This window comes from Calonectris borealis, chromosome 2, assembly GCF_964195595.1.
Source record: "Calonectris borealis chromosome 2, bCalBor7.hap1.2, whole genome shotgun sequence".
Classification (NCBI taxonomy): domain Eukaryota; kingdom Metazoa; phylum Chordata; class Aves; order Procellariiformes; family Procellariidae; genus Calonectris; species Calonectris borealis.
Window position 1 is genome coordinate 134,747,549 of NC_134313.1, and position 13,179 is coordinate 134,760,727.

General features: G+C 43.5%; 1 protein-coding gene across 1 annotated transcript in view; it reads left to right on the forward strand.

Annotated features, from left to right (window-relative positions):
• The first annotated feature begins 8,906 nt into the window (after nucleotides 1–8,906).
• Nucleotides 8,907–13,179, forward strand: part of OSBPL3 (oxysterol binding protein like 3) — an 84,754-nt gene continuing 80,481 nt past the window's right edge. The window contains exon 1 of the mRNA XM_075143557.1: nucleotides 8,907–9,018. The gene's annotated coding sequence lies outside the window, so the exon portion shown is untranslated. The remainder of the gene's footprint in view (nucleotides 9,019–13,179) is intronic.

Below are 13,179 nucleotides of genomic sequence, written 5' to 3' on the forward strand. Positions count from 1 at the left end.
GCATCTCCTCCCTGAGCTACTTTGAGAACACAGAAGCCCAAGCAGCACACTCCATTTCCCCCCACACATATTGCCTGTGTCACTTCCCTTCCTTTTCTTCTTTTGGGGAGTGAATACTGAATATACACCTCACGTTGACACTGGGGAACTTTTATGGTGACAGTCATGATTTGTGAAAGTGTCAGCTGGTTATGTCTAGATCATTTTCTTTTAAGTGTGAGATTTCAAGAATTGAAAGCATAAAGATTTTTAGCATGTACCTGCTAAACAAGGTGCTTTTCAGATTTAAGTTATTCTCAATCTCAAACACATACAGAAGTGACAGGATGGCCACCTGAGGAGGTGAGAGGGGAAAAAAGGGAAAAATAGAGGAAAAATTGTAGAGGGAATGTTTGGGTCTGCACTTATGGTACACAGGAGTCTGGTGAAGGAACGAGGAAGAAAAGAGGTAGATGAAATGAGGGAGTGGGAATGCAAAAAGCTGCACAAGAAAGCAATGTGGGATGTCTTTGAAAGATGCCTTTAAGTTTCAAACCTTCCCTGTAGCAGCCTTTTGTTAACTGACAAAGTGAAGACCAGAAGAACACTGCATGGTATCATATTGTTTTGTTTATTACCTTTCATTTTCTTCTTACAAATGTTAATACTTTACTCACTTTTCGACATCTGCTGAGCACTTGGCAGATGTCTTGGATGACCTGTCAACATGCACTTGCATCTTGAGCACCACAGATTGATTTGACAGCTAAACTGGACAATTTAAACAAAAATCGGTTACAATCAAGACTGAAGTCTATCTTCTCCTTGCCAAAATAAAACCCTGAAAAACACTGGTTCATTTGACACAAATATTCCATTCAGCCTCAGAGAAACGCTTTGCTTAGGAGAAAAGTAGAGGAAAATACAATCTAACCCTCCAACAACCCTCCATAGTGTTCCTGCTTCTTCAGTGCGTAAGTGCTTACCCATGATCTGGGAGACCTAACCACATGTCTGAAGCATTTTCTGGAACACTGAAAGGAATCAAGGTTTTTTTGATATACAACTAATTAAACACACTAGATCAGGTAGAGGCATTAAAGCACTGCATTTTCCTGGGAACAGTTTAATCACTGTCAAAGTCAGGGATTCATTCTCTTATTTTTTTCTCGGAGTAAATGAAACCCTTCAACCCAAACCCTTTGGCACAGCTTGTGCTGTGGTAGCTCTGGCATTCCCCCATGAGGTACGCACGTCCCTCACAGGGGAGGATGGGAAACTGGTTCTCCCGCATCTGTGCCAAGTACTCCAGTTACTACTTCACTTTTTGTAATCTGGCCCTCTAATATTTATGGGTCTTTTCTTGCTGAAACTATTTGGCAAAGTCAGTTTGTACTTGCAAACAGTCTCGAGATGACAGCAATCACATGGGCGGTTTTACTGATGGTTTTTTAATGGTCGTCTTGCCAGTTCTACTTAGAGTTGTCCTTGGAGGTTACAGTTCATTCAGAGCCCACTGCATACAAGTGTGCTGCAGCCTACATTCCTTCCAACAAACCTTATCTTGAACTTTCTCTGTTGGCATTTTGTTCACAATTATATTGCTTCCAAACATTTACAGTAGCTTTATTAGATCCATCTGGTATTCTTCATAATCCTCCCAAACTGTGCCAAACCCAAATAATCTGTATCACAAGAAATTTTACTACCAGACCATTGAAAATCCCAGACTCTGAATAATATACAGAACACTGGCTCCAGACAGGGTCCTTGGGGCATGCTGCTATTAACCTTTTTCCATTTTAAGAGGTAGTAATTTATTCTAGCTCTTCGTAGTCTCTCTCTCAGCTAGTTTTTAATTCATGACAGAACTTTACCTTTCACCTCTGATTCTCAAGTTCCTTTACAGTCTTTTTGAAAAAGACTTTATTGACAGTGTTTCAAGGCTCTAAATTAATTGCATCCCCTCATCCTTCATTAGCCATTATTTTAATATCGAAATAATGTTTACGTCTTAGAAAATAAATGCTTTTCCCACCATTAGCAAGTGACTTTATTTTGGCTTATTGAAGCCAGTGCATGGGAGGCCTATTTGCTTGCTTTTCTTCCCCTAACATTATGACTGTTTGCTTCTAGCCTATAATAGTCCCTCAGCTGCCTCGGAAATCCACCTTTTAATTCTTTACCTCAACACTGAACTAAAACTCTATAACCTATATGATTCCTAAAATCAACATGAGTTCCACTTTAAAGAGCGAATACTATGTTTTTAATTTTCTCCTTGCAGAGTAAATGTTTGCCATAACATGTTGCCTTAGCTCTTTGAGGTCAGTTAAACAGCCCATTTAATTCAAAGTGCTCTCCTGAATTCAGCTGCTTCTTATTTTAGCTCTCACTAGACATTCTTATATCACCTACTCCCAGTTAAGTAATGTGATTTAATTTCATCTTTTCAAAGATATCTCTAGGAGTCTTTTACCTTTATTACTTCTAACAACCAAGATAAAACTCTGAGTTCCCCACAGGTAGTTGTTTCCTTCCACTCCATTTTACTAACTAGCGTGACAATGAATGTACATGTCTCTGCCAAATATTTTTCTTCTTTGGTTGTGAATGGAGGACTCTCTCTTTTTAAAGACTTTAAAATACACTTGTTCACTCTTGGTTCTTACAAATGTGTACAGACTAATGACCTTAACATTTTTGCTATAGTCTTTGCTTAACTTTTCAACAGTTTTTTTTTCTAATTCCATGAGAAAATAGCAGCTTATCTTAACATCTGGTAAATTCGTGTCTACTTGTATTCAAAAGGGAGATTTTAGAAGTGGCTGGCTTTAAAATCCTGTAGCGATATCTCTTTTTCCACATCTCTTCTGGAGGCAGGAAAGTGGAAAGGCAGCTGCGCATCTCTGTCATGGTTGAGGGCACTGTTAATTGAATTTGTGCCAAGTGACTACTTGCCTGATTAGCAACTGACTGGATTGAGGTAACAGATGAACTGGCTACCTGGGCTGCAGGTGAGTAAACTTCCTTTCATGCCTTTTGCTAGTGACCTCTATGTTTGTGTTTGCCCAAGGCAGGCTGTGTGGGAGGTTTGCTTTTCCTCTATTTTACTTTGTCACTCAGTCATGTCAGACTGTGGCACTAATGCCATAAATACTTTTGTTCTTCTCTTTCTCAGCAATCATCTTTGTGTTCAATTGAAGGCTTTCATTGCTTTATCGTTGTCAAAACTTTCTTAACCACAGAGATCCATTCCTCAGCAGCAAACCCTTAGAAAAACAGCATGGATGAAAGGATGCATTCAGCAATAGACTGGGTAGCCTGTCTTGCCTCAATTATTATGGGGCAATAGTGGGGTGAGGCGGTTGTCCTCCCAACAGCTGCCTGGATTCTCATCAATGTCTTTAGATGCAAGGGAAAATCCCAGCCACACAACATTTTGATCCATTAGGTGAGGCATCTGACCCAAAGCTCATTGAACTTGGAAGGATGATTTTTCCATTGATTTCAACAGCTCTAAATCTGGTGTGATGCAGCTGTCTGGAACTGTAATGCTACTTCAAATAAAGGTGAAGATTTCATTTCTTGGACGTTCCTTCTGCCTGGAACCATTGCTAGCCTCTGGCAAAAAAACCCCAACAAATCTGTCTGGACTTACTGACTTCTTTTGTGTGGAGTCAGGGTTATGATGTCTGGAAGACATATTTTTCTGTCAAATAAGGTCTGCTGGCAGCATTGAAAATGGGAAATAAGCCATACTAGTATGCTTCTGAATTGTTTTAAAACTCAGGCCATGACACTAACGGCTGCAAAAAGAGGAGAGGCTACTACTGTACATCAGCAGAACTCAACCCACCTAGTTTAGCTTTTCCCTGCTGCGACTTGGCAGCCAGACTGAACAGTTTTCCTGTTGGAAATCTCCTGATGCAAAATGAACAGTTAATTCACACAGCAACAGGCATGCTTTCTACTCTCCTCTCGTGAAATTCTTACCTAAGTACATATATGTAAGAGCTGTGGCAGTGGATACGTCTGGTACATTAAGTGTTTACTGAAGTGCAGGTCTGGGGGTGCAAAGTATCAACAGGCACAAACTGGCTGTAACTATGCCTAGTCTGAGCACTGGGAGACTGTCTGATCACTGGAGCAGGAAGGCTCTGGAACAGCAATTTGGTTGGAGGCCAGAAGCCTAACTTTCAAGTGAGCGTGAGGAGAGCCGATTCTCTGCTCTTCTGTTCTGACACCAGTCAGGAATAACCGTTTGCTAACAAGTTTAATATCTGTAGCTAGACTTGCACACGTTATCGGGGTCCTGCTTGTTACTGCCATTATTGACCCCTGCCGAGTATCACATGCACTCAAATGAAGCACTAGCAACTTTAAGGAGTTCACACAATGGAAAACTTTGCCCATGCTGGCAGGAAATGTACCTTGTAGGTACAATTTAAAAGGTTTGAACAATATAATTTATTTTTACTTTGGAGTGAAATGCAAAGGCATCTATCCCATGGCCTTACAGAAAATGCCTTCCAGATATAAATTCAGTGCCTTATCTTACCTTTTGCTTTCATGGTCCCAAAAGAATGAAATAACTTGACGTCAAGTTCTTGTGCATAATGTTTCCACATTTTTTCCTATTGTGTGTATTCAAAGGAAAAGAATAGCAAAGCTAGCCCTAATAAAGAAAACTGGACCCTATTCTTACTGCAGAAAACATGACAGTCTTCAAAGATTAAAGAATCTATATGCAGTTCCTCTGAGAAAAGGAGAGCAGGGACCTAACCTCCGGACTTGAAGTGCTCCATGCCGTGTGCAATAGTTATGGGGAAAGAATAACACAAGAATAACACAAGCCTCACCCAGAGCCCAGTGAAGTAAGTAGCAACTTTGATTGCAGCGGAAAATATTAAGTCTTCCGTCTGCACCTACGTAAGACTTTAGAAAGGCAAAAGACCCGTGGGTGTGGAGTATCCCTGCTAATCCTTTGTGCCCCACAGGAGGTTTATACTCCAGAGAGAACTCCTCACTAGCAATCCAAATAACCAGGCTTGCATCAGTAGGCAAGGATAATTTGGCCCACACTGCACTGAATTACACTGTTTCCTAATAGCTGTATTGCCCTCTGCCAGTTGAATGGCATCTAGATGACAGATTCTGCGGAGACCTGTATCACATCTCTGTAAACATGCTTTCTGAATACGGTAAACTTCCATGTACTCTGGTATTTTCTGCCTTAAGTAATATGGAAAAAACAGGACTATTTTTTTCCATCTGACTGCATTTTAGATAAATACTAAAATCCCAGAATACTTGGAAGAATGAGTAATAGTCACCAATGAGGGGGAGGAGGATAAATGTTATAAAACAGCGTCTGGCGTGTATGAAACCAGCACAAGACTGACAAATCCAGAATCTTCAATTGCCAGTTTATTTAGCTTTTCTTCTTAAAGGAAAATGCTACTATTTTAAAAGAATCAGAATAATTTTCTCTTTAAAACCTTGGAGATTAGGGAGATAGGCAAGCATTTAGAAGTACCAGCAAGAATGACACAGGAAAGGTAGTGCCAGTAGCTTTCATAATACCAGCCAGTAAATGCGACAGGACAACAGCAACATTTGCCAAAGCATTGTCGATGGGATCGGCGGCTTCTCAGCAGTGACTGAGAATAAAACAAAAGGTACTGGTGTAAGGACAGAAATGACATGATGGGAGGGCTGGTGGAAAGAGGAAAGCTACCAAGGAAGATTTATTTTGGTGCACAAGGAAAGATGTTGCTGAATTTCAAGACAGATAACTCCTGCCCAGGACTGAAGATATATGTGCATAGTCATCAGAAGAGAAAGATAGATTAATCCAATAACTTTGCTATGTACACAACTCTGCTGCTGCTCACATCTTCTTGGCCACAAGGATAGTGATAAATATATTCCTCTGCTGTAAATGCAGAAGCTCTTCACAAGTCTTACTTGTCTTAGTTGTTCAGCTCAAACCACAGGACATAACTTGTATCTCACAATAAGGCTTTTTCTGTCTGGTCCGTATACATGGTATGGAAGCTTGTTCACTCACATGAGACTAAGATTGCTTAAATGTGAAACATCATTGCGTGTCTTTGAGTTCAATAGAGATGCAGTAATTATTTTCACTTAATAATTAAAAAAAAAAAGGCTGGAAATCAAAAGACAATCCCTTTCATTACACCACTGGAAACATTATTGTGAACTGCCTTTACAAAACCACAGGAAAGGGCAAGCTAAAAGGACACTGTGGTAAAGTTTTAATTCAGGCCATGTAATTTAATTCTGAATTATATTAGATCAAAGGGAAACTGAATTAAAAAAAAATACCTGTTGGATTATGCAGAATGGAGTTCCTCTTCTGAATAGCTCTGGAAAGATTACAGTGTCATGAGACTCCATCAATCAGAACAGAAAAACCAAAGAGCAAGAATAAATCGAAGGTTAAGTGCATGGAGCTGAGGAACACCCTAACCACCTTCCTTTTACTATTAGAAACCGGATGGGTTTGTGTTAATGGATCTACTAAGTAGGAAAAAACAGCAATCTATATTCAGACAGAGGCTTTCTGCCTATACATTTCCCCTGATGTATACAACCATTTTGTATTTTGCCATCTCAGTTAACAGACTGTCACTATTTCTCTGTGTGTTGATTTTCTAACAGAAAGAATAATCTTATTCTCAAAGGGCTGCCTATTAATTTCTTTACAAACTTTTTTTTAGCTCAGGAAAAGAGAGCACTCCAATATTTTTTCATTATTTCTGTTCAACAGAAGGGCAGAACAAAAGGAAAGGAAACAAAGCCCTAAATCCATAGCAAGATCAAACTCCTTCCTGATGTAACTCCAGTGAAATAATTTCATACAGCCCAGAGATGTGCTCAGTCCATGTTTTTTGCTGTGATGAACACAGGAACAGTAAATGTCCTAAATATTTCAGGAACCTCAAATAATGCAAAGTCTATACGGCAGGACTCAAGATGGAGATTTTGGACTGGAAGAGAATTTTATTTCTGCTTTCTTCGTTTCTTTTTTTGTTGCAGGGCCTGGAGACTGTACATCCTCAGGGAGCCACCCAGTTCCTTTCTAAAGCAAGAGGTGGTCCGAGTTTGGTTTCAGTGGGAGCTGGAACAGGCCACATGTGCATAGTAAACATACTGTTACCTAACAGTATGTTATTACATCATGTGATCACTGGAAAGGTGTACCATCAACATATTCCAGTTGCCTAATTTTTCCTTAACTGACTTGCTGCTGCAGGCTATTTGGTGCCATTAGTTCAACAATTGTGCTCTTTGAAAGGACAGTGCTAATTTCGTCCTGAAACTTGTATTTATAAAAACAAACTTTTATAAAACCTGAAACCTATGGAATTGCTGTATGTTGTTTATAAATTCCAGTTGTTTGCAAGTTGATAAATACCCTCTGGCAATACCTGAATTCCCACACAGCAGCAACTTGAAGCTACATTAAACAATATAATCAAAACTAAAACTCCTTCTGTTGCTTTTCATTGACTTTGTTGCTTGACACTGACCAAAACATCATTGCTTGAGTTTTCATTGTGTGGGCAGCATCTCCTTACGCTATCATCAGACTGTATGCCTACAGTCAGCCGCAGAGGCAACGGAAGCCCTCTCTGCTGTAGTGGCACGCAGGCCAGCTCTGAGAGAGGCATTCAAGGTGTTTGGGTTGCTTTGGTGTCTACGGTTTGGGAACCCTCTGCCGGATACTGTTCTTAATAAATCTGATACGCTGTGGGATCTCTCATGCCCTTGTAACACATAAGATTTCATTCAAAGTGCAAGGTACTATTCTACTCCCAGGTTACTCTACCACAAGTTCCCATCCATGAACACCCTCCCTATCTTTTGGGATGTCACTTGAGCTTGCTTTTCCAAATGCTTCTGCTCTTTTCTAATGCAGTAGAAATGGTATAAATGAAGAAAAGGTTTTCTGTTTCCTATAATCACTCCAGTTGAGAAAAGCACCAAGTTCTGAATGGAATCGGAAAGCAGCTGATCAGTTTTGGGCACAGGAGGCTGAGTAGAGAAATCAGGGTGGTTCTTCCCACCCCCCTCCCCTTCTCCTAAGTGTGCATTAAATCTCACTTTGCAAATAAAAACTGTGTGAATTGTGTGCCAGGTCACATCCCGTCTACATCCTCGCAAACGGTAATAATTTTGGAAAGATTTAGCGCACACATTAAAGGGTTCGTGGAAGCAGTCCAGAGCGCTTCTAACGGCTTGGATCTAATTAGTCATTCAAGTTGCTTCTTTTTAAATAAGACTCAGAGGAACACGCTAATTTTAGGATGTCGGTGCGGGGCGGGGGGAAGCGGAGAGGGGCGGGGAGGGGTGTTTCTCTCCCACCGGAGGAGCTCTTCCCGAGGCGGCGGGCAAGGCCGGGCGCGGGGAGCGCTCTCCGGTCGTTGATCCCCTCGGGCCGTTGTGGGTGCGGCGGCCCCCCGACAAGCCCTCTCTGATGGCGCCCGCTCGCACTTCGCCCCGAGGGTGCGGGAAGCTGAGGGAACCACGGCTCCCCTGGCCCCGAGGCTCCCGCAAGGCTGGTGCGGGATCAGCTCCGCGCCTCGCCCCCTCCCCCGAGCACGGCGTGCCGTGCCGTGCCCTGCCCTGCCCTCCGCCCGCCCTGTCCCAGCTGCTTAAGGCCGGCTCGCGGGCTCAGCGCCGGCTTAGCCCGGGGCTCCCGTCCCCGCGGCCCCGTCCCCGCGTCCCCTCAGGGACCGCTCCCCACCTGTCCGCCGGGCGCCGCCCGTGACGTCATGGAAACACCCCCTTCCCCCGCCCCAACGGCCGGGGAGGGCGGATGGGAATAACGCCTCCTTAGCACGGGGTGGGAGGGAGAGGAAGTGAACGGGCGCTTCCCGTTGGTCAGCGCGGCTGCCAATCGAGCGCGATGGTCCCGCCCCCGCTCCCTCGCGTGGACGTTCGCCAGAAGCGAAGAGAGCAGAGGTGTTGCTCTGCGCGCCCCCGCCCTCCCCGCCGGGACCGGCGCAGGTAGGGCGACTCTTTATGGTTGCGGTTTTCGCTCCCGCCCGACTCCTTCCTTCCTCCCTCCTTCCTGCTGGCTGTGGGGCGCCGCTTCCCGGGGGCCGTGGCGGGGGCGCCCGGCGGGCTGTAGCTCGGCCGGCGGCAGGTGAGGAGCTCGGGTGAGTGTCCGGGCCGGGCTGGTGGTCGCGGGGCCGCTTCCCGCGCCGTAGGGACGGGGCAGTGGAGGGGCGGTGTGGCGGGGTGTAGCCCCCGGGCGGGCGGGCGGGCGCTGGTTGCGCCCCCCTCGCTGAGGCGCCGCGGCGTGCGGGTGGTCCGCGGGGCGGGCCGGTGGCCTCCGGCGAACTCGACACGCGAGAAAAGTGGCTTTTTTTACCACACAAAAAGCACCTTTTCTCGCCCGGGTCATAGCGAGAGCCCCGAGGGCTGCCCGCCGGGGCGCGGGCGGGCGGTTGCTGCCGGCGCAGCGCCTTCGCCCCCGCTCCTCCCGCCTGCCCCGCCGAGCCTCTCTCCGGTCCCCTCCTGCGGCCCTCGGGGTCCCCGGCCGCTCCGGAGCGGCCGCCGACTTAAACATCTTTCCCTGCTTCGTGAGAGTGCTGCTGAGGGCTGCTCGTCGTTTATTTAACTGCCGGCGTGCTCCCTGTGGCACCGAGACGGAGCGAATTCCAGATTAGCTGCCATACACCGGGCAGCTGCTCCCCGAACGTAACCTCCCGGGCGGTGAGAGGTGGCTTTCCCGGGAGGGAGCGGGCAGGGGCAGGTCTCCTCGCTTGCTGCGTGCCCTGGGGAATCGAGCTGGCCGCCGGCTGGCTGTTAAATGCTCAGAAATCTTGGGCATGTTTGCAAAGCCGTCACTCTCGTCTAAATCTGTGGTTCTCTGTGCTCATATAAAATAAAAAATGCCACCATTATTTGGTTCTGGGTTTTTTTTTTTTTCCTCTCCTACTTCTTCAAGAAAATAGGTTAATTAAATCCAGCCACTTCAGTTTCCAGGTTGATTTAATTTCCATTTGAGGACAAATTAGGCAATATGAGCATTAAATACTCCATTACTTGAAGACTGTTTGGTACAGTTCACTGACAGCGAAGTACGCTTCACTGACACTTGCTGATTTATTTTTACTATGAGGCTATCTGGAACGGCTAGAGAAAAGGGTGTTTAATAAATTTAATTCTTCCTTGTAAGGTAATTTGTCTGCCTTACATTTTTGTCCTAGGCCTCTAATGATGGTAACAGTGTTCTTCCTTCTCAGCTTTCTCAAGAAGGGACACAGGGAACAGTTGGTTGTTGCTTCATCCCTTGACTTTCATCGATTAATCATACAGTTCAGAATGTTTCACTCTACTTAATTTCAACAGAGCTTGTAGGTCCGGTTTGGGTATTTAAAGCAAGTGTTTTAATGGACATTTTCTGTAAAGCCATGTGTAACAACAGTTTCAATTCCTATGAGTTTAGTTTTTTATTATTGAAAATGTTTTTTAAAAAAAAAATCGTAAGTAATACTCCCTAGTCTGTACTCCCAATAGATTAAGCTAAATATTTGCCACTGTGGCTCCATTTACAAAGCAATAGCATTCGCAATTCTTTATTTTCTTTTTCTTTACTCTGATATCCTCCTCCCCACACACTGTGTTAGGCCCATTTATGTCCTGTTTTGCAATTTTGTATAATATCTAGGCTTGCATGCAGGAAAGGTGGGAGTTTTAGGGGTTGGAGGCAATCTCTGTGTATGAGTGTGCATGTGTGTGTGCTGAACAGTTGTGGTTGGACTGAAATTACTAGCATGTTCACCAAGGACAGGAAATGATGGTGAGACTCAGCTGGAGTTTGCTTATTGCAACACTGTAGGGGTGTCTAGCTCATTCAGTTTTGCAAATATAAGTATACTGTATTTTATACAAAACTTTATTTGGTGTTTTTTTTTAGTATCTGTGTGTGTGTCGTCGTAAAGAATTGGGTCTAGTTCAAACCGCATCAAACAGATGCGTGTCAGCCTAACAGCCTTTCCTTCATTTGTTGCACTCTGTAGGTCTTGTTACATGCTGTGTAGAAAGTAGAGTGAAATAGGGCATTATTCTGGCAGTTTCATATTTTATGGTTTCTAATTGTAAAACTGAGTTTTGAGTTGCTACAAACAGTGCTCTTAGCTACAAAATGAGAAAAGCCTTCCTATTGAAAAGGTAATTAATATACAAATTGCTAATATATTTTAGGCTTAAATTTGATTTGCTGTAATGTGCATTTCAAAAAAAATGCAGGGATCAACGAGGCTGCAGAATGAGTATATGCAGTCATGGGGTACTTCTATATGTCAGAAAGAAGCATAGTTATCTATATCAGTGTATTTTGATCTTATTGAAGTCAATAGAAATTTCTCAACTGATCTCAGTTATGTTAAGATTTGACTCACAAAAGATGCAAAGTTTTGCTGGTAAAAGGCTAGGGGATAGATACTGTGATACACCACTACTAAGGTGCCAAAGAAACTTCTAGGAGAATCTAATTGCCTTTTCCTGTATCAAGTTTCAGATAATAGGATGCAGATATTGTGAGATCCTGACAACTCTCCAGACTGGGACTAATGTGTTTCTGTTACCAAATTTACCCAGCTCTGCTCTTTGAGATGCTGGATTTTCATGTCTGTCTTCTGCCTTTGTGGTTGTGTCCAAGCAGTATACTTTGGGGAGTAGACACTGGTTTTAGTCTCCTGCAGCTGTCACTTGTGGTACAAGTACGTAAATCCTTTAATATTGTCCCTGGAAATACATGTTTCATTGCTTTAGTTTCTCGTTTATCTGAAGGACAAGGAAGTTTTGTGTATGTAACGTTCTGTTCTGTTGTGGATACTTGTCCTTATTCTGCTAACATAAAATACATCTCCTTGATGTTAATTTCTAATTACTTTAGAGTGAAGTTTGCTGTCTGCCTTCAAGGTTGAGTGATGTGGATGTTGATGGTAATAAATATGACAGTCTAGGTAAAGTTGGAAACATAATAGCTAAGAAAAGCACAGCTGTGGGTCTGATCCTGGGAGGCAGGATATCCATAACTCCTTCTCCTTTCAATCTGTTTTAGCTTGTTGCTCATGCAAAGTTCTTGACGCTGCTTGTGACTTTCACATAGCGCATATGTTCAGAAATAGCAGATTCTGTTATATATGAAGTTATGATATGAGTTAACACAGTGTTTGAGTAGTGATTTTGGAGCTCTGTCAATATGAAACTCATGGCATGTTGTTGCAAGTTGCTTGAATCATTTTAAAAAACAAAACAAAAAAACATTGAGGACAGCCTTAATGGAGGAAGAAAACAGAAAACTTGTGCAAATTCTTTCTGATTTTTCTATGTTCAGGTGTCCCAACTGAGATAATTGTTAAATGATCAGAGTTATTTTTTTAATATGAATTCAATGACAGTTCTGGTACTTGCCTTGTTCGTAAAAGCAGTGAGCACTCTAAGAAGTGCTAGCTGAGACTGAGAAATGGTTTTGGTCAGTTCAGCCCAGTGCAGCTCAGCCTCTACTGTCCGGCCTGCCCGCTGTGCCAGGACAGCACTGACTCAGTGCAAGCTCCTTAGGGTAGAAGTCACGTGTTAGTGTGTAGCACTAAGCACGGCAGTGCTTAATCCTATTTCAGTGTCTGGGTGCTCCATGATGCTGACCACGAAAGTAAAGAAATGGAGTTGAGCCGCTTTTGATGTGGAAGGTGCTAAGCAATTTTTGCAATGCCTGTTTGCTAATGATCACATTCTTTGGATGAAGGCTATTCTAGACATGGCTCTTGAATCTTTTTCTGTGGAAAGTAAGTACTGATAAGCATGACTCGACAGGAATCCCTGTTATATGCAACAGGAGGGAGGAATAAGAGTGAGAACTGACTTTCACTGACCTCTAAGCCCTAAGCTGAAGTAGTGCATTGAGAATTGCTATGAGTTTCCAGCTCTTAAAGAGATCTCCAGACTTACTAATTGTATATCTGGCTGTAAGACAGCCTGACATAAAGATAGTGGCTGCCTAATAGCATCTGGTAAGTCACAGAAGGAAGGCTGCAGGTATGATTCTTTATGTGCCTCTGTGCATTGCTTTTAGACTGAATTTGAAAAATGCTTCCTTTGAAGTCATTGAATAGCGTATTAGCCAAGCTCTGCATTCCTTGTCTGACCTGGACGTAT